The sequence below is a fragment of the Jaculus jaculus genome, chromosome 2, assembly GCF_020740685.1.
Source record: "Jaculus jaculus isolate mJacJac1 chromosome 2, mJacJac1.mat.Y.cur, whole genome shotgun sequence".
NCBI lineage: Eukaryota > Metazoa > Chordata > Mammalia > Rodentia > Dipodidae > Jaculus > Jaculus jaculus.
The window spans coordinates 92,303,451-92,325,822 of NC_059103.1; positions in this window are offsets into that span (position 1 = coordinate 92,303,451).

The following is a 22,372-nucleotide window of genomic DNA, read 5'->3' on the forward strand; positions in this document are numbered from 1 at the left end:
TAAATGAGGTATGTTGATTCCAGTGCTGTAGGACACTCACTACTTCCACAATTGCAAAATCAATCAAATGTAATCATGAAAGTTTGTTTAGATGAGCTTATTTATTTTATCAATATAAGTTGGAGGGAGTATGTATTCATTTCTCTACTTTAGATTTCAGCATGGATCCCAGAAAAACACAATGTGTTCCCCAAATGAAGAAGCAAGGAAGTTGCAAAGACCAGTTCAGAACATAGGGTCTTCTTGATAGACACCCTCCTCCAATCTTTGGTCTCATATTTTTTAAGAATAAAACACAAATAATATGGTAATTCTGGTACTCAAAACAGAAGATGGAAGAACAGTCAGTTGCCAGACTTTTCCTGTTTGTATAACCATATATCAGCAGATACACAAGAATACATGTTCAACAGATATCTAAGACTTCAAAATGAAAGAGTGGAGAATACTGTTCTTAACAAAGTGAATCAGATTGTTAGCCTTGGGGACATCTGGTACCTACATGACAATGTTGAGGGTGCCAGAAACCCAAAAGTAAGAAGCTGAAGTGAAATCAAGTGTGCTGAGAGTTTGGAAAGAGTAGATAATGATGACAGAAGGCAATGGAGTTCATGTCACTCTTCCAAGTTTAGCCCTGTAGGGTGGTAATCTTGGTTACTTTTCTCCTAAAGGCATCATAGGAAGAAGTCCAACATTTCTCTCACAAGGAAAGAATCCATTAAATAATCTTCAGAATCCTCTCTGATATAGAAAATTTCAAAATTTCATCTAAGCCAATCTCATAGTAGAATATGTCAAATTCATTTCCTATTTTATCAATTTCCTCAAATTAAAATTCCACATAATTTTGCCTAAAGATAATGTGTATTCTACTGAAAACAACTCTATGATTTTCCTGCCACTATCATTTGGCTCATAAGGCTACTTCCAGCAAGTAAAAATATACCTAGATAGCGAGACCAGAGGAGAAAATCTACCCCTCACTCTTCAGCTAAACCATAGCTCAATCCACAAAGGAATGGGGGAGATGAGCAAGAGTGCTACTTGCATGCTGAACCTGATAATCAGTGCCAGGGTATAGGAGACAGACCCTGAAGATACTCACACCTACCAAAGCAGAAATCCAGAGGCTTCTAAGAGCTCATCACTGAAGTAGATTTAAAACTCACCCACCACGGCTCAGGGAATTTTTCAGAAGAGGGGTGGAAACATTGTAAGAGCCACAGGTTGAGACATCATGTCCAGAGGCATTCTCTTCCCCCCACCAAAAGTAACTGACTGCTGCTCCCACAACACATAAACCACAACTCCATGGGGAATACCTGCAACCCAACTGAGGAGGGTTCCCAATGAAATGGGGACAGAGATGAGGGAAAAAAGGGTACCAACACATGATGTATCCATATAAAACATGTTGATAATAATTGTAATAATAATAAACATTAAAAATAAATTAAAAGAACAAGATAAATAAAAGTAAAGCTCAGTCTCATTAGAGTTCTTTTATATTTTAATAAAAATTCCAAATAATTATTTTCTATATATTCTACTATATATATATTCCAATACCATTCCCTGATCCTGAGCTTCCAAACTACCTCTTTACTGTCTGCCACGACACAGTGTCTTTTCAAGATTAACCAGATTTCCAAAATGAGTTTATGTTTTCTGCAACTTCAATGAGAGAAACTATTTATAACCATTTTCCATTTCCTCCAACACAACATACTTTTACCAGGAAATATTCATATGTGCCTATATTCCAACTTTTAAAATGCCTTTCCAAAATAAATTTCTATGGTTCCTAGAACCCTAATTATTCTGAAACTTTACTCCTTTCCCACCATTTCTTCTCCTAATATCCTTAACATATAGGAAAAAAATTTTATTGCATTTTTGGAATTTTTATCATTATTAACAAAAGATCTATAGGGAAAGACAATGTCATCACACTAATAAATCCTCCTATGTTTAAGGTTTATCCTTTATTTTAAAAATATAATAATAGGGCTGAGAGATGGCTCAACAGTTAAGGTATTTGCCTGCAAGCTCAATTCCCCAGTACCCATGTAAAGCCAGATGCACAAAGTGGCCAATGCATCTGGAGTTCATTTGGAGTGGCTAGAGGCCCTGGCATGGCCATTCTTCCTCATTCTCTCTCTCTCTCTATTTCTCTGTGTGTGTCCTCTCTTTTTCTCTCTCTTCTCTCTCTACTTGCAAATAAGTAAATAAAAATATATTTAAAAAGAAAGATGTGGGGCTGGAGAGATGGCTTAGCAGTTAAGGTGCTTGCCTGTGAAGCCTAAGAACTCATGTTCGAATTTCCAGGTTCCATGTAGACAGATGCAGTGACACAAATGTGCAATGTCACACATGTGCATAAGGAGGCGCACATGTCTGGAGTTCATTTGCAGTGGCTAAAATCCCTGGCCTGCCACCTCCCCCCATCAAAAATAAATAATGAAAAAAAATAGAATAATACACACACACACACACACACACACAGAAAGAAAGAAGACTGCCTCCCTCACAGTGCTGTCCTGAAGGGTAAATAAGATAAGACAGAAGAAGCACTGGCAACAATGACTGCCTAGTAAAGCAATTCTAGGTGAAGCCAGCAGTGGTAGAGCAGCAGTCCTAACTGATACAGAAAGCAATGACATTAAAGCAAGCTACTTCCCAGCTTGCCACCTCTGCTCCTGATTAACTTTATGCCTTTTGCCAAGTGTGGTGGTTTGTTTCAGGCATCCTCCATAACTTATGTGTACTGAATGCTAGGTTCCCAGCTGGTAGCACTTTTGGAACTGGAGCCTTCTGGAGGTGATGTGTTATTTGGGACAGGCTTATGATTTAGATGTTTGGCATGCTCTCCTGCTGCTGTTGTCCACCTGATGTTGACCAGGAGGTAATGTCCACCTTCTGCTCATGCCATCATTTCCTCGTCCCATCATGAAGCTTCCTCTCAGGTCTGTAAACCAAAATAAACCCTTTCTTCCAACAAGCTTTTCTCAGTCAGGCATTTTCTGTCAGCAACATGAAGCTGACTGCAATACAAAATTACTTACTATATCCTAATCTGGTGTTTTATCTTTAAAATTGAGATATTAGTACCATAATAAGGTTATGGAAAGGCTAAACTAATGCACACATAATGCTAACACAATACCTGGCATACTATAACTTTTCTACAAAAACAATAATAATCCTTACTAGTATTAAGTATTCCCAAGAAAAGATTAATAAAACTCTTATAAAATAGCTGATCTCTACAAATGTTTAATATATTGTGTGATGCTGAGCTGTCTGAGTATGGTCTAATTCCAGTATCCCAGGTATATTCTGCTCTTTGCTCACCTCTGAATTCTTCATGCGTGAGATTTTCTTTTCCCATGAGGCGTTCCTCTTCTCATCCTACTTCCAACTACCTAACCCATTCACCCATTAGCTCCTATCCATTTTTCAAGTACTAGCCTAAAAGACACTTCTTTAAGTAGTGAGGAACTTTGAAAGTCTGTAAGCACTCAAGGAGACCTTGGCTGCCCCTTGACTGTGGCCTGGGTTAGGCTAGCCAATGCTGCTCCATGCCACCCTCTCTGGAGCCCCCTGAATGCCCATTCACCCTCATGCCACTGTCATTACTTCTCAATCTATGGCTACTCTGGTAGGCTAAAAACTTTGGAGGGATAGCCAGTGAGACTGAATTATTCACTGCTATGACCATGAGTATAAGGACAATACACACTGAGAAAGTGAATAAATGGGTAAAAGATAAGGGCTAAGACAAATATTATTTAAAGAGTGAACCACAAAGAACTTGAAAAGTCTGAAGGAAGAAAAGGTTCTATGCATATGTGACTACCTTCAAAGGAAAGGGCTAAAGGCATCCTAGGTCGTGCATGTTAAGTAGACTTGGGCAGGATACTAAAGAAGATGGGAAGAATATTAATTAAGAATGATATTAGAGGGATGTGTGTTTTTGGAATATCAAAGACAGTCATCAGTAAATGCCCCTCCCCCACTCCGCATCTAGTGTTTGAACAAGGTCATAAGACATATGAAGGAAAACTTGGAAGCCAATTTCAGGGAGTGGTAGTACATGGCTAGGATCTCAACAATTGGGAGCCTGATGCAAGTGGATCAGCTTGAGTTTCAGGTCAGCCTAGGATACACAGTGAATTCAAAGCCAAGATGAACTGCACAGTAAGAGTCTATATCCAAAGAATGACACAAAACAGTGAAGTCAAAATTTTGCTATTGAAAGACATCAAGATGAAGGACACAGCTCAGATCCAGGGCCAAATGTGCTCGCAAATGTAATCCCAGAGTTGGGCAGCAAACCCAGACCTGAAGCTCAACAGCAAATATACCATCTTTCTTAGTCATTCTTCTCAAAAGATATGTATTTTAAAGCTACACATCTTCCCAGAGGAAGGGAAGCCTGAAGGAGAACAGGACCAATTTTTTACTGAGGAAGTTTCTCCAGGTGGAAATCAGGAGTGGGGGAAGAATAATCAAATAATAGGATTTGGGGCTAATAAGAATAATCAAAAGGTGTGTTGGCAACCAGCTTGAAGTCCCTGTGGTTGGGTATAGGACATTTAAAAGAAGATATTTGAGAACATGGCTGAAATGATGAGCTAGGGCATGAGGTTCTTTCAGTGCGATGATGAAATGTTTCTAGATAATTTATTAGGCATGATGTGGCCACTGAGAACTTTCTAGGAAGAGGATCATGTAAGCCAAGCTTCTCAGAGTAGTAACACATTGAAGTGAAAGATCAGACTCTACATCTAGGCTGCCTAAGTTTCTGAGCTTTTTTGTCTCACTTTATTTTATTTATTATTATTTGTCTGCCAAAAGAAAGTTTGGCATAGTAGGAAGACTAGCTTTGATTTAGGCAAATCTGCTTTTGATTCTTCATCCCACCACTCAGTTCTGAAACCTTGAACTCCTGTTTGTCATCATTATACTTTGCGAGCTCAAGTGTACAAGAGACAAAATATGTAAAAGTGTCTAGAAATCTGTAGACACTCGGTCGATGGGTAATATTTGTTTCCTTGTTATTATATAATCTTACAGAATACACAGCCTCTGAAAGTATGTGCTGAATATTTTCCATCCTGTGCCTAATTGTTTCAGGACATGGAACAGCACTGCACCATAGAAGTGAGCTTACAAAGCCAATTATAATTAGAAAGAGGAAGATGTGTCAAAGTGCCTGGTGCCTCACCAATGTCTGGTTCAGTACTTGTGCTAACAATTTCAGAAGCTTATATAAATAACCAATTTTGTATGTCACATCCTATGTTATTTTTTAATTGTTTTATTGACAATTCTATACTTACAGACAGTAAACTATATTTCTCTCCCCTCCCCCACTTTCCCCCTTCACAATCCACTCTCCATTAGTCTCTATTTTTTTAATGTCATTGTCTTTTTCTTATATCATGAGGGTCTTGTGAAGGTATTTTTGAATAGCTCTAAAATGTTCTAATTCTGAAAAGTAAGCACTCCGTCTACATATTTAAGAGACCACACAACCCAATGCCTCTTACTCACATTGAAGTTGCTGTGTGGTAGACAGAGAATTTTTATTTCTTGGAAAACATGTGTAGGTAGGCAAAAGGTTTTAGCAAATCTTATCGAATGGTACATCAGGAGGCTATATATTGAATCTATATCATTGTCTAATTTGTTACTTAAATAAGGAGACATCTTGCCAGGGAAGAACCTCAGCCAAAGCTGAACACAGCTCTCATTGCAGGGAATGGCACACGGCACACAGAACCCACTCTAATCATATACAGATGATGGGAATTTGTCTAATGTTTTATGGTGAATCATTGATGAGGCCAGCAGAAGGAAAATTTGTAGAAATAAAATCACCTTGACAGTAGAGTACCAGGGTCAAAAAGCAAAGTGAAGTCAATGTTCTTAGCTTTAATAAAAACAGTATGATCTGTCATCGACCCAGTGTTTTTACACTCGTGGACAATGCACTCTGAGATCTCCTGCTGGCTTTCATTTGATTTTTACCCAAACCAACAAAGGACAACTTATACCTGGTGATTCATCGTGACAGCAGAAAGCCATAAAGATACGCATGTTTAGAACCTTGTAAATAAACAGTCTCCAGTGTGATTTTTCAACACAAAGGAAGTTATACTGGCTGTACAGGAACAACTACTGTGTTTTTGTAAATTATGAATCTGTGTCTAAAGATTAAGAAAAAAAGCGATTATTTTGCACATCTTGCCACATATCTCCAGCTGTTCTTCACATATATGGCTAGACTAGAGGAAGAAATGACAATGTAAGCATCCCAAGGAAATCAACGTGTAGGCTTCATTAGCAATCCTGCCAGATAGCAAACCACATGAACAGAATTATTAATAATTGAACACAAAAATTAAAAGAGATTATCATGAGGATCTATCCCAGCAAATAATGCAACTCTGCAACAAAAAGCTCACATTCTTCATTTCTGGACAATTTTCTTTCCTACTTGTAGGGTTGATGCAAAACCAGAGAGACTATATATTCAAAACTATTTTTAACTGGGGGTTAGAGAGGCTGCTCAATGGTTAAGGTGCTTGCCTGTGACATCTAAGGACCCAGATTCAATTCCCCAGTACCCATGTAAGCCAAATGTACAAGGTAATGCATGTGTCTGGAGTTCATTTGCAGTGGCTGAAGGCCCTGGCATGCCCATTCTCTTAAAATCTCTCCCTCTCTCTCTCTTTCTTCATCTGTTTCTCTATTTCAAAATAAAGCAAATAAATAAAATATTAAAAATAATTAACTGAATCACTCTTGTTTTATTTTTCAAGTTCCAATGAAACTAAATTAGTAAAATCTGTTAGCATATTATGTTTGAATAATTATCATATCTTCATATACATAGTATCATCTCAAAACATTTAACCTTTAATTTTGAAGCTAAATATTAAATTCCATAATGTAGACTGATCTACATTCTTTATGCAATGATATTTTTAGAGTCTACAAATATCCAAAATCCAAGATATCATGTAAACTCAAACAAATGGATACGAAGTATATTTATTTGGAAAATAATACAGATAAGCGTCCCACAATGGGGAAACTGGGGTTTGGACATGCAGGTCAACTAGAAATAAATTACTGTCCACTTCACAAAAGAGGTCATGACAGTTATATACATTCAGAGTTATGGTCTAGAGTAAAGTGGTCAAAAGGAAATTTTTGACAAGGTAAAAAAAAAAAAGAATCATTATTTTAAAACTGCTAGGCATTCTAATCATAACTGAATCATTTTTTGCCAATGGCCCTTTCATTCTATATATTCTATTAGCACTGCATACAGAAGCATAGTTTCCACAACCATGTTTGCTTCAGAAATTATTGGACAGGTGCTAGAGAAATGGCTTACCAATTAAGGCACTTAAGGACCCATGTTTGATAACCTAGTACCCCCATAAGCTAGATGCACAAGGTGGCACATACGTGTCATTTGCAGTGGCTAGAGGCCCTGGTGCACCCATTCTCTCTCTCTATCTGCCTCTCCCCGGTCCCATTCTCTAACAAATAAATAACTAAAATTAAAAAATATTAACGTAAGAAATAACAGGACATGATTTGTGGAAAAAAAAATAACCTTATCTTAACATCAGTGGCTTGATAAAAGACCTATAGTTTTTAAGAATAAGATGCTGGATGACTCTTCCCTAAAATGAATAATGTTTCCACCTGCTGAGATGGCAGCTTCTCTCTGGTCAAGTGTCTGGTGCATACACTCCAGTACTAAGTGCACATCCCCTCCCTACATTTGTGAACGGATTCCAATGTTCTATCTTGAATTATCTTAGCTCTATCTTTGTGATTATTAAAGACAGAATTAGTTTGCCTTGGGACCTTTTTTTTTTCTGTTTTAGTTTCATTTCCAGGAAAAAGGAATGATGAGATAGTAATAGACAATTTCAAAAGTAAACCGATGCTACTTGTCTGGTTAATGTGAAAGGATTTTCTCCCCTAGCACATCAGAAAGTAATTTACTTAAAGGAGAGATAGTTATGATAAAACTCAATTTAAACAAAGTGGTTTAAGACTTGATAAGATTGAGAAGACCTCATTATTTATATTAAACCTTAAATTCTTCATTCAGTTAACATTTTCATATTATCACAATATCTTACAAGAGCTAATGAACAATTTCATTTTAGAGCAATCACTAGAATATTTTGGAATGATGATTTTTAATATTAATATGCCCAAACTTTTAAAAACTGGAGCTTGCTGAGTTCTGAATCTTCAATGTTGATTTGTCTCCTGTATCCCAAGACTGGGTTCCTCGTCTCCTCTCTGGGCAATCCTGCAGTTTCCCCAGTTACTTGACAAGACACCCATCAAGCATGTTCTGACCGCTGCACAAAGGCCCACTCGAACTCACTTCCTCTTGAAATGTAGCCCCAGCCCCACCAGATCAAACGGTTAAATTCAGTTTATATCATCCCTAACATTCTCCTTAGGAGCCATTGAATTTTCCAGCCACTTAGATTCATCAAAAGCCAGTTGTACCCTGACCGCATCCAGTGACATTAATGCTGGTAGGCGTAACACTGGCTTCCACCTGGCTAGTGCTCTGATTTCTTTCTTTTTTTAAAATTTTTTTTATTAGTTTCCTATTCAGCAAATACAGGAAGTTTGGTACCATTATTAGGCTCATCCATGACCTACCCCCTCCCCATTGGCCCTTCCTTATTGGTGTATATGGGTCATGAATTGTGGAGTTAGCCCACAGTTATTGGTAAGATAAATGTCTCTGCATATCATGACCCAACATGTGGCTCTGACATTCTTTCTGCCCCCTCTTCCGCAAAATTTCCCTGAGCCATGTTGGGTTCATTTTTGGTCTGCTTCAGTGATGAGGTGTTGGGGGGGCTCTGAGAATCTGGCTCTCTGATTTAGTAGGAATTGATTTTTCTCTGTGTTGGTCTCCTTCCCCCTTGTGCTGGTATCTGGTTCATCAGGAGAACAGCACCCTTGCTTGTTTTGCCAATTTTCCTTAGTTTCAGTCGGGGCCTTTTTGAGGTATGATGGGGTGGCTCTCTCCTTAGGATCTGCATCTATCTGAAAAAGAGAAGCAGAATCTCCAATGGAGAGTGAGTTATCACCAGGGGAAATTAGATAGCCCTTACTTTTTTAGTACAGAGTTTAATAGGTGTAGGCCCTCTTGTACCCCATGATTGATGGTAGCTTGATATTGGAGAGTGGGTGATATTGGAGAGTGAGCTTATGTTTGGATATGGTTCTGACTTGTTTCCCAGCTCCAGCTATGTGTCCCGCACCACTGAGGGGATCAGTTAGCCAAATCAAGAGCAGTTGGTTCCCCACCATGGCTGTGTGCCACTATTGCACTTGTGTGGGCATCACACCAGGTTATTTGTTGCTAAGTAGGTTAGACCATGAGTTGCTTGGACAGATATTGGTCATTTTCCCCCAGTCGCCCATGTACCACCTTCTGGCACTAGACACACTGACTGTCTGGGGACTGACTCTCTCCTGGCCTCCATAGTGCTCTGATTTCTTACATGGCTTCTTACACGGTTTCCCATGTGACATAAAATAAAAAGACATTTTTTACCTCTGTGCCCTTGGCTGTGTGCTTTCTCTTATTCAAAGGTTTCATGCTCCTCCATTGAAGAGAGTTTCCTAAGGGCCACAACAACAGGGCTGCATCTATTTCTTTGTACTGCTTCCACAATTAATGTTACAACCATATATAAGTTATAGATTTCCTTCTTTCTATATAAAGGCACCATGCTAAGTATACCCATATTAAATAATATACACTATTTAATCCTCTTGAAAATCATTACTTGTAACTTACCACTTCAATAATTTAACTTTTAAAAAATATTTTATTTTGTTTGTTTATTTACTTATTTATTTAGAGAGAAAAAGGCAGACAGATAGTTAGAATGAGCATGCCCGGGCTTCTAGCAGCTGTAAACAACTCCAGACATATGCACCATCTTGAGCATCTGGCTTATGTGGGTCCTCAGGGATCGAACCTAGGTCCTATGGCTTTTCAGGCAAGTACCTTAATCACTAAGCCATCTCCCCAGCCAAATAATTTAACTTTTATATATTTTTCAATTATTTATTTATTAGAGAGAGAATGGGCACATTGGGGCCTCTAGCCACTGCAAAGGAACTCCAGATGCTTGTGACCCATGTACATCTGGCATACATGGGTTCTGGGAATCAAACCTGAGTCCTTAACGCTTTTCAGGCAAGTGCCTTAACTGCTAAGTTATCGCAACATCTGTAATTTAACTTTTGTCATTGGACCAAAAGCAACTGACTTGTTAACAAAAGTGTATGACTCCAAAGCCATGGTTCTTTACAAAAAAGTGTTTTCGCCTACTTGTTTTGTATATATTATGAAGTTAGAATTTTCCTGAAGGCAAAGATTTAAGATATGTAGCAAAGATCAAATTGAGGAATTGGAGACAGTTCCGAGATTAAAGGCACTTGTTTTCAAAGCTTCCGGCTAAAATTCAGTTCCTCCATAGCCACGTAAGACCAGATGCACTAAGTGGCATATGAGTCTCGAGCTCAGTTGCATCGCCAACAGGCCCTAGCACATGTATTCTGTCTCTGTCCCTCTATCTCTCTAATAGACAATTTTTAAAAAGGATTTTTATAAATAACCAAAAAAATCTATTTTCAGTCTTATTTAAATATGTTTAATGAGCATATCTGAATCTCCTGTTTTGCCATCTCCTTTCAGATCATCCATTTATCTTAATTGTTAGCAGCTAAGTGGATAGCTATGATCAAAACCATAAAGGAGCCAAATTTGAAACAAAATGTGTGTCTATAGCTTTGACCTATAAGAGAATAAAACAGGAAGAGACTAAGTAAACATGAAAGAGCTGAGACACAAAAACACATGTAAGCCAGTTCTTTGCAGTTAGAACTACACTGCATGAGCAGAATAGTGAATTGAATGACTCAAGTTAGGTTTTTAGAAAATCTTCGCTAAGGAGGAAAGTGTGAACAAAGAACACCTATCTACTTTTAAGCTTTATGGAGGCTTTATATTTTAATGTTCACAACTAGTCAAATACAGTGTCAAGTGCAGTATTAAAATGTACTTCACGATCATTGAAGGTAACCATGAGCCCATGCAGAGCCATCAGATTGTATTTATTGATCATGTGCCTGGTGTGTGCCATGCCTAGTAGTTAGTGCCAGTGTAGTAATGGGGACCACACTGTCCTCTCCTGCAGCTATCTACTGACAGACAAGTGTTTCAGCATCAGTAATCAATGGAAGACCACTTCTGATACAAAGCCTGTTTTAGTAACCTAAATTGGAACTGATTCATTTTATTTTCATTATTTATTGGGGTCATGCATATGTCACAGAGAGTATGGATCTGAGAGGACAATTTTCAGGTCAGGGATTACCTGTACCCTCATGGGAAGCAGGGTTTCTCACTCTGGATTCTTGCTCTGTTGTTCCTTGCTATCTACCCATTAGCTGCTGGAAAATTCTCCCTCCATGTCCCAACCTCTGTCTGGTGGCAGCATGCTGGAGTTACAGAAGCCTGTCACACTTATTACATAGGATCTGGGGATGGAGCTTGGATACTCTAGCCTGAGCAGCTAACGCTTTGTTCATTCAGTCATCAACCCAGCCTCTAGAAGTGGCATCTTTGGCCTATGCACCCTTTATGTTCAAAAGCACAGGCTTTGAGGTGAGTTTGTTGCATTTCAATAGAGTAGTTTTACTCACAAGTTCTGATACACATGAGAGCAATAACAATACCTGCCACCTGCAGTTGTGAGGACTGAGCAAATTAAGTTATTGAAAGTATTCAGAACATTCCAGATGTTCCCAGTACATGCTCCATAATTAGTACCTCATTCCAGCAAAACAGCCTCCATCATCATTGGGTTTGCACTACACATATCATTACACATTCGTTATTTTTACATATTTAAAGGAAGTACGTGGTCTGTTTTCTATCTCTGTACGGAGATTGGCATCATGTCTCTTTTGATTAAAAGTGTTCAACATAGTCATACAGAAATACTTCATCTATAGCCAAAGAGACAAAGCGCCATGCTTCCTTTTCCTCTCTTCTTCAGAAGGTGGCAGTAAGCTATCTTTTTTTATTCTCTCTGTGAGGACAACCCTGGTTAAACTCAAGAAGCTGTTTGTTTCCTATCAAATCATAGTATGGTGTCCATTAACTCTGCAGGCACTTTGGCCAAAAAACTAGAAGATCATACCCAAGGTGGACTCAATTTTGAGAAACAGGACCAGAGCTTGATAAAGCCAACAGTAAGAGTAAAATCTCCAAGAATATTCTCAATAAACATTAAGGCAAGATGTGAGAAAAGGATCTTAAATAAATCATTTCACATATAGTCAATTGCTTTGCTTTCAATCCCCTTGAAAGGAAAAACGATTATGCTTTTTAGCTGTCAGAACAAAACTCTAGGGTAATTCATAAGGCATTATATTAACACATATAAAACAAAATGAAAAACAGCTTCACAGTATGACCTTACACTTGAACAAAACCTGGAGCAAGTGTACTGCAGGCCAGATTAATACCCAGTTTACCAAGCAAATAAATTCCACAGTGAGTCACCCCCCAGCTCTTTATTCTGCCAATGAGGAAATCAGAACTCTAGTTTTAAATAGAGCATAAATATTGTAAAATAAATAGATGCACCTTCTCAACACAGACTCTTTAACTTTTTTCTTTATGCAGTGCAAGGTATTTTTAAAGCTTTATAAAATAAATACATTAGCAAAGATTCACCAACTACCAAGAAGGCTAAACATGCACTTAACAGAAAAAATGTAAAATAATCACCATGCTGCTTCTGTTACTTGCAGATATTTAAAGTGCAACATAGTGAACCATCTTATGCATGGAAAGGAAATGTATTTACTGCAGAGGAGACAGTCGGCTGGGGTTCTTCCAAAGCAGATATTTCAAAGTTTACTTTCACATGGGTTTTCACTTTTTGACCTGCTCTTGACCTGGGTAATTCTTGCAGACCTGTGAGTTTAACAAGGCCTGGGATCTATTAAAAGAGTAGTAGCCTGCCTTTTACTGAGTAGCACACTGATGGTTTAAAGTAAATGTTATGGTTTGTCACAGGACCCAATTTGGTCACCGTTTGTTCTTCCTGCCCCTGCCTGCTGATATTTTTGCAAGTGTTTTCCATTCTTTAAATTCTATACAGAAATCTACATGCTGTTATTTTAAACTTCAGCATCATTTCTTTTTGAGCAATTCATATTTTAAAAATAGGATGTTCTCAACCAAGGTTTCCTTTTGTACTTTTTGGTGGAACTTGAACTCATATATTTCACAAAAGCCATTATCATTTAATCACTAAAAATTCATTAACTCACACTCTTATTAGACTGGACTTTGAAATACTGTTAATATAATCATTGGTTTGCATTGGGAGGGAAAAAAACATGAAATCAATTTCAAGGGAAAGAAAATGCCACTTAAATATTTCATATATATATATATATATATATATATATATATGCATGTGTGTGTGTATCATGATATAAAGGTTCTACCTAAGAGGAGGCTTTGCATATTCTTGATAAACAGTACTTACAGTATAAATAAACATAAAATGGATGTTTTACTACGTTTTACTAATATCAACCAACCCAGGAAGAATTTGAAGGTGGAATTAATAAAATAGTAAGTTTGTTGTAAAAAGGAAATATAAACAAAATTATTTTTCTCAAGAACATAAGCTGGCTTTGACATGAATGTAGAGGGAGATTAAACTGGTCACTAGGGTGAATCTTCATTTCTCTGTATAGCATTAGAGACAGAGATTCCACGTATTGTGTAAATCCTCTGACTTATGGCTGTTTGGATGTCATGTTTTCATTTTCCTCAAAACAAAGAAATTCCAGTTGTACATCAATGCTTCCAAGTATTATTACCAAATGGATTATCAAGACTTCTATATATCAATGATACTTCTAAGTAATTGCAAAATAATATAGTGCTAAGATGACTCAACAATAAATATAGAGATGAGGGGCTGGAAGATCTTATAGAAATAGTGTAAGGTCTTTTGTAGCTGCTGGTTTGTACCACTACTACTTATCTAATTAATAAACTAGAACTCAGGGATGCTCAGTCACTGCTCTAGATGATATTTTCTTTACCCTCTCTGCCAGTTCTTGAAGGGAAATATTAATTTTATCTTCAGGAGAATATTGTAAGAGCGTAAAATGTTAAGAAACTTGACCAAGGTCACAGAGCTAAATAAAAGTGACAGTCCAGGATTCCAACTGCTCTCAAGAAACAATGACAGAGAAACGTGACACAGAGAGCACAGTTTAGCAGAAGGATCCAAAACTAAAGTGAAACACCTTTTGGTACTTTTTGTAAATCATGTTGAACAGAAATTATTGAAGATTACCTACTAAAAACCAATAATAAAATTAATTTTCAGGGATATAAATTTAAAATCCAGTTAAATGTTTAAATGTAATTAGCACTAATTAACTAGAAATATGGATCCATGTTTATCATTTTAATAGAAAAAAATATATATATATATACACACACAATATTTTTTAGGATGAAATATGATTGATTCTGAAATTGTCCTACCTAAACACAGTGAAAATCCAGAGTGGGGTGGACTCTCTGCTACCCATTAACAATGTAAAGCTTAATGACAGGGTCCCTGCACATACAAAATAATGCCACACAGAAAATAACTGCAAACTAACATGAGAAAGTATTGAAGGGATATTAAAAGAAAAAAAAATAGAACAAGAGAAAGTAATGGGAATGAACATAAGAAAAGTATGATAATACACAGATATGAAAATTCCACAAGTAATGCATTGTTTTACATCTTACTAAAAAATGGAAGCAACAAACTGCTTGGGAACAAAAAGGAAATAAACAGGAGGGGGTTGAGGGCTGGAGAGATGGCTTAGCAATTAAGTGCTTTCCTGTGAAGCCTAAGGACACCAGTTCAAGAATTGATTTCCCCAGGACCCACATAAGCCAGATGCACAAGGGGGCGCATGTATCTGGAGTTCATTTGCAGTGGCTGGAAGCCCTGACATGCCCTTTCTCTCTCTTTCTCAATCTCTCTCTCTCTCTCTCTCTCTCTCTCTCTCTCTCTCTCTCTGTCTTTCTCTCCCTCTTTCTCTGTCCATCTGTTGCTCTCAAATAAATAAATAAATATTTGAAAATTTTTTAAAAGAGGGGGTTGAGAGGGAGTGATGTTAGGGTGGAGGGAGGGAAGGAAGAAAGAAAACTAAGGAAGGGATGTTTCCTATTCTTAAAAGTCAGGATAGACTTAGTGGGTGTGTTGATGGTTGCTGAAGAGACTCACAACTGATCAAAATGCTGGAAACAAGTTACTTTTGAATACTCAGGCTTAAGTGGGACATCTATACATGTAACCCTAAGACTGAGGGAACAGCATGGAAGAGGGAATAGAAGCAATGTAAGAGCTAGAAGAAGAAGAACAGTGCAGAGAATATTGTCTTCCAGACATGAAACGAACTCGTGAACTCACAGTGGCTGTGATCACCTCCACAAGACTGAGCCCATCAATGTTACACATGTATGCTGGGGGGTATGTCATGAGATGCCATCCTTCCCTGAGAAGCTATTAGCAATGAATGGTTGCTGGGTAAGGGAGAGAGACTTTCTTCAGTGATATACCCACAAGTAAGTTGCCTTTGTTCCAATAAATAACCTCAACCATTGCAAATGCAAGCAACTCTAATTCATCAACAAAACGACATGAACATACAAGGGGAACTAGTTGGGGAGGTAAAGGAGCTCATCAGTAGGGGGATGCAACCAGAGAGAGTTGTGGGAAGGCGAGTGAAGTCAGAATATGCTATATACATATGTGGAATTGTCATATAAAAATTTTAAGGCAGGACTGGGGAAATGGCTCAGAGGCTAAATATGCTAACTAAGCAAACATGGTAACCAGAGTTCAGACTCCAGATCCCACAGAAAGTAATCTATGGTTCTATAAAATCAGGGTTCCTGGAGCAATGGGAGGTGGAGGTAGGAGAATTCCCATTTTTTCAAGCCAACTAGTCTGGCATTCTCAATTGCAAAACAACAAAGGGAGATTCTGTCTCAAACGAGATGGAAGGCAAGGACCAACACCCTAAGGTTGCCCTTAGGTGATGTGTGTGTGTGTGTGTGTGTGTGTGTGTGTGTGTGCTCGCGCGTGCGCACCACACCACAAATCTTAAAAGTGAAGTCAGTCTATAATGGAAAAGATAAGTACTGAGATAATAGTGATGAATATGTGAGCTGGGCAGAAGGCAAAAGGGGATCATGGAGTTGGTGGAGCCTTTGTCAGTTATAAGTCCATCAATGGTCACAAGAAAGAGACGGACAGTATGATTGAGAAGAAGCCATGGCTACTTGCTCACTAGAATGAAAGCATCCCCAGGGGACCAGGCTTCTCTGAGTTAAGTTATGGGAAAACAGAAAGAAACAAATCGACAACATTCTAATCATTTTGTCTTATATACTTCAAGAAACTGCATGCACAGATCTAAGACATAATATCACAATAAAGATACTTATCAAGTATCAGGAATAAGATGAGGAATGACAATTCTAGGTGTCTACCAGTGCAATGGTAATACCATCATTTATTAATGTACACTAAGTAGAGAGAGTAAAGCACCGATAGTAAACAGGGACGGGTGTGATGAATGGTCTGTTCTCTGGAGGCACAGCCAGAAAGATGTGGTTAAAATATGTAACAGTAATGGGCTGGAGAGATGGCTTAGTGGTTAAGCGCTTGCCTGTGAAGCCAAAGGACCCCGTTCGAGGCTCAGTTCCCCAGGTCCCACGTTAGCCAGATGCACAAGGGGGCAAAACGCATCTGGAGTTCGTTTGCAGAGGCTGGAAGTCCTGGCTCACCCATTCTCTCTCTCTCCCTCTATCTGTCTTTCACTCTATGTCTGTCACTCTCAAATAAATAAATAAACAATGAACAAAAAATATTCTTAAAAAAATCTTAAAAATATGTAACAGTAAGAAGTACATGAAACATATTTGTAGATTTTATCTGAAGAAAAGAATATCATGCCTAATACATAAGGAATAAATAGAGTAACACAAAATGAAACTGTATTGTCTTCCAGTTGTCAAACCGAATTTTGCAAAACTAATATTTTTTTGTTTTCATTTTTATTAATTAGAACACTTGTTATATGGACAAATCCTGTGTTGATTCCATTCTACTCTTCCTCTCCCCCATGCCTCTGAGCCACCCCCTCCTCAGTGGGGTTATTCACCATGTGCTTTTGGGCTATGAGTTATGAGTTATGAGTCAGTCATTGAGGGGGAGGGGGCACTGCCTCTGGATGCTCCTTTGCACTCTATTGCTCTTACGATCTTTCCACCCTGCTTTCAGAGTTGCCTGATACTTGGTGGATGTGTTATAAGTCTACTTTCTTGTTAAGCTCTCAGCAACTTCTGGGTTTCTGCTTTGATACATTTTGAGCCCTAGGTGCCTATTGTCATCTCCATGGTGCCAGCAGTCAGGCTTCCTGTTAAACAGCACTCATGCTTCCCTCACCATGCCTTCTGTAGTCTCTCCTGTACTCTGGCTGAAGTGCAAGAGGTGGCTTATCTCAAGATAGGGAGTCAGCTAACTTTTCTGCCATACTGATGGATTTTGGTTCCCCCCAGATTTCACTGCTTTCTGTTAAGGAGAATAAAGACCCTCCAACAAACAATAAGGGCAGTATGGGTTAAAGAGGATAAACGTAGTTAATTAAGAGAGAATTTGATGGGTATATCCTCTATTTTGGCCAAAGACTAGTGGAAGCTTCTCACTCGAGTCCATGGCCCTCATCTCCATAGGATGTTAACTTGCTTCTCAGAACCAGCATGGGTTCCTTCCCATTGAGTGGGTCTTTTATCCAATCACACAGCCATTGGTTTTCCGCCTAAGCTCAGTGCCACTATGGCACAGGTGTGTACATCTTGTCTGGCTGGTTGATTTCATCTCTAGCAGAATCCTCTACTTATTCACAATGTTGGTGGCCCTTTTCCCCCAGCAGCTCATATAGCACTTTCCAGCACTATGAGGGCTAGCCATCAGGGAACTAGCTTCCTTCCAAATTCCAGCATGATCTCTCAATGCTCTGTATTGGCAGCTTGTGGTATCTTTAGCAATAGGATCATAGCTTTTAGCTCAGGAGGGTAATCAAGTGCTTTGATAGAAGCAAACTTTGTTTTGGGGACCTCATAGGTCTCCCGGACCAACAGCTCACTGTGGGGTATAACCCATTTCTGACACTAGCAGTCATAGGCCAGAACCAATGGCTTTAGGATTAGACTTCTTCCAGGCCTCTCTAGGGCTACTCCATCCAGACAATCCCCCTCACACTCCTATTGAGAGTTATATCTTTTTGTTTGCTATCCAGCAAAAAAAAAAAAAAGTTTGTATTAATGCTAACTCACTTTGGTTTTAGGTTTTCCTCCCTGCAAAACTTTCTCCTCCACTATCTGTACCTCAAATTGCCTACTAGGTATACCTGTAACTCAAGCTGTTCTAGGTTAGTAACCACATATGAGGGAAAATATGCAACAAGAAAAAATGAATAATTTTTAAAGAGCATAGAAGAGTAGTGGTTATGATATGAAATGTCCCTTCAAAACACATATGTTGAAATCATGCTGAAGATGTTGACATTGAGTGGAGTCACCAGGAGGTGATTTCCATAAACATGGAGCCCTCATCAGTGAGGTTTGCACCCTTCATGGTATATTTCACAATTTCTTATGTGAGTATGTTTTTTTCCCCCCCTCTCTCTTGACTGTGTGAAGACACAATAGAAATTGGCAGTCTATAACCCAGAAGATCTACACCAGATTTCAGATTCCTTCTCAAAGTTCCAGCTGGCCAAACTCCAGTCTCCAGAGCTGTGAAACTAAATCTCATATGTTTGTAAACCTTCCAGTCGTGACATCAGCTGGAACTGACTAAAACACAGAATCAAAAATATTATATGTCAATGTCATCAACTATAAAGTAAAAAGTTTGGAAGGATCCCTGAGATCTAGTTAATGAAGAAAATTTCTGAATCTGTACTTCTCAGAAATCTCCTTATTAATATATTTCAGAGAAAACTGTACTTTGAAAAGAATGCCATGGAAAAACTCCAATAAATAAGCTATTCAAACTCAGATAGGTAAGAGTATGGAATGGCCATTGTCCTCAGATGTGTGTACCATGTCAAATAGTCAGTTGAATATTATTGGAAATGACAAGTTCTCCTCTAGATCCATGAGAATCACCAAGACATATAAACATGCCCACAAACCCTGTTTTGCTCTCTCCTCCCAAGCTAATATGTATATGCCTATACCCATGTGCTTGGGCACATTGTGCATACACATACATGAACACACACACACATACAGACACACACACACACACACACACACACACACACACACCATCTTGCCTTTTTTAGATAAATAAAAAGAAGTCAGTCTATTTTGTAACACTGAAAAAATATAATACAAGTATCTTTTCTTGTTTACTAATGTAGTTTAACCAAAACATAAGATTCTACAGAGAGAAATCTAATAATTACTCATACAACCCTCAACAGCTTTTTATGACTTTGGAAAACACAAGAATTCTGCCAATAACTTTTATTCAAATTTTCTCTGATCCAGCCTTCACATTTGTTCTTTTTTTAATTTTTTTGTTTTATGTCTATTTATTTATTTGATAGTGACAGACAGAGAAAGAGGCAGAGAGAGAGAGAGAGAACATGCGCATGAGAGAGAGAGAGAGAGAATGGGCACACCAGGGCCTCCAGCCACTGCAAACAAACTCCAGACGCATGTTCCCCCTTGTGCATCTGGCTAACGTGGGTCCTGGGGAATTGAGCCTCGAACCTGGGTCCTTGGGCTTCATAGGCAAGCACTTAACCACTAAGCCATCTCTCCAGCCCCACAATTGTTCTTATAGATAGTTGTGGGACACAAATTTTTTCCCCTTTTAGACAAGATTATTTCAAGTAATGTGTGTGTTTCATAATTCTGCTATTAAAAAAAGAATACCTGCTATAATACTTGTACAATAGACATAATTCTTATTATGCATTTACTATATCTGAAAGGAAATGATTTGACTAACAGCATATCTATGAAAGTGTGCTATGCTATGAATGATAGAAAGAACTGCTGATATTTAATTCAAGGACTTAAATTCTAATTAGAATTAAATGCAGCACATTGCTTCATTTAATCACAATATCCCCAATTATAAATCCTGATGAAAGATGTTATTTTTATGTACTGATTATTTAGGAAATTTCCAATTTGAGTTAAAATTGTCATTATATTTTTAATATGTTATTTCTATTATTATCCTTCAAGTGCTTTGAAGTGAGTTCATATTATAAACCTATTTTTTTCTGGTGAAAGAAATATTGTACACAGAGGCTGGATACCTCACCAAGGATCACACATCTGAGCACTAAATTAAATTACTGCAAATAACTTTCAAAAACTGGCTATATAAACAAAATAAAACAACATAACAGTAACAGATTATCAAGAACAAAAGAGAGGAGCATAAACAGAATATTGCCTTGTTTTCATTGTCAAAGAAACCTTCAAAACACTTCTGAAAGAAGAAATAGTACTTATAATGCTGAAGTTTATTGTAATAAGGAATAATAGATACATAAATACAAATTGCTATGTGTTATAGAAATATAAGATGTTAAAGAGTATAGTTTTATAGAACAACATATCATTTCAATAAATTCCTAAGATCTCCTTGAACCACTTTATTTTCAAAAGAAAACTGAAATTAAAGCTATGGTGTATACTACCCTAATTCAGTAAGCATCAATCTTGAAGGGCACTTGTGCATTTTCATTAGAGACTACCCAGATGGCAGCTTCATCTGACACTGTCTCGAGAGATGCTGCCTACCCTCAGCAAACAGTCCTAGGAAAGTGCTTGCCTTGGCTATGCTGACTCCCATGTGAATCTTGTCCTGAAGAATTCATTCTCACCCATCATCAATGGGCATGATGAGTAAAAATATGTCACAAATACAAATGTACACATAGATATGTACCAATGGAAGTTTGTAAATGCAGATTGAAGACAGAGTAAACAGAGAAGAGGCTTGCTCACATGTGTCCATACCTCCCACTGACCTCTGCTCATCTGAGGCATACATGTTCAAGTCTCTCCCCTCAGAGGAAGAGATGTCCCCTTTGTTTGCCACTCCCTCTTCCATCTCTATGATCTTGAGTGCCCATATATAACCAGCTAATGATACTGCTTCTGCCCATAACTCTACCAATTAGTCACCCTTGCTTTTTATTTTCAGTCACTTGTCCATTCTTCACTATGTTTGTCTCCTTGAGACTCATTTATCTTTGCTTTCATTATTCATTATGCTTTCATCACTTGCCTTCCCTGTTGTGTTGAGTTTGTTATTTTCTATTGACTCTGCTTACCGGGTCTTCATCTAGAACATGAATTGACCCTTAGGAAGGATGATGGAGCCTTGGAGATATATCCAAATATTGTAGAAGACATATTTATTTATTTAAACAGTGCTAGTCTCTAATTCCAAAGCTTCAATTCAGTGGGTCTGGAGTAAGGCCAGATCACTTATATTGCTAAACCGTTACAGGTGAGGCAGATGTTGCTTTCCATTTGGAAACCACATATTGAAAATGATTTCCCTGAGTGTTAGTCTTATCATTGTCTTTTCTCTTATGTACTCCTATTCAGAAGCTCATCTGCTCTGATGATTTTAACTATGACTCTCATACATAACACTTTATCAGTCTTAAATCTACCACTAAACTTTATCCCCACATTCATCTCTAGCTTTCATTTTCACATGCCTTCTCTCCCATCACCTTGAACTTGGTATAAAGAACAAAGCATATGATCTTTCTTCACTTGTCCTCTTCAGGGGGTCTCATAACTTCTCCAGTAATCTAGGCTCAATATTAGGATATCATTTTTCTTCCCTTGTTTTCCACCACGTTTTGCATCCCATGACCGCTGTGCATGTCACTGGAGTATTCATTACTTCACACCTGGACTCTGGTAATCACTTTTTATCCTCCTGCCGCAAACACTCTCTCCACACACATACTACTGTCAACTTAATCTCCCTCAAATGCCGCTTTGTAAACTTGGATCGTTTCCCATTGTCTATGCCAAAGTTTTGCATTGATGTGGGCCATGAATGGATTACAGGTGTGCTAGTATATCCATTTCCTAAGCCATCAGGGCATCCAGCCTGGCCTGGGACAGCTG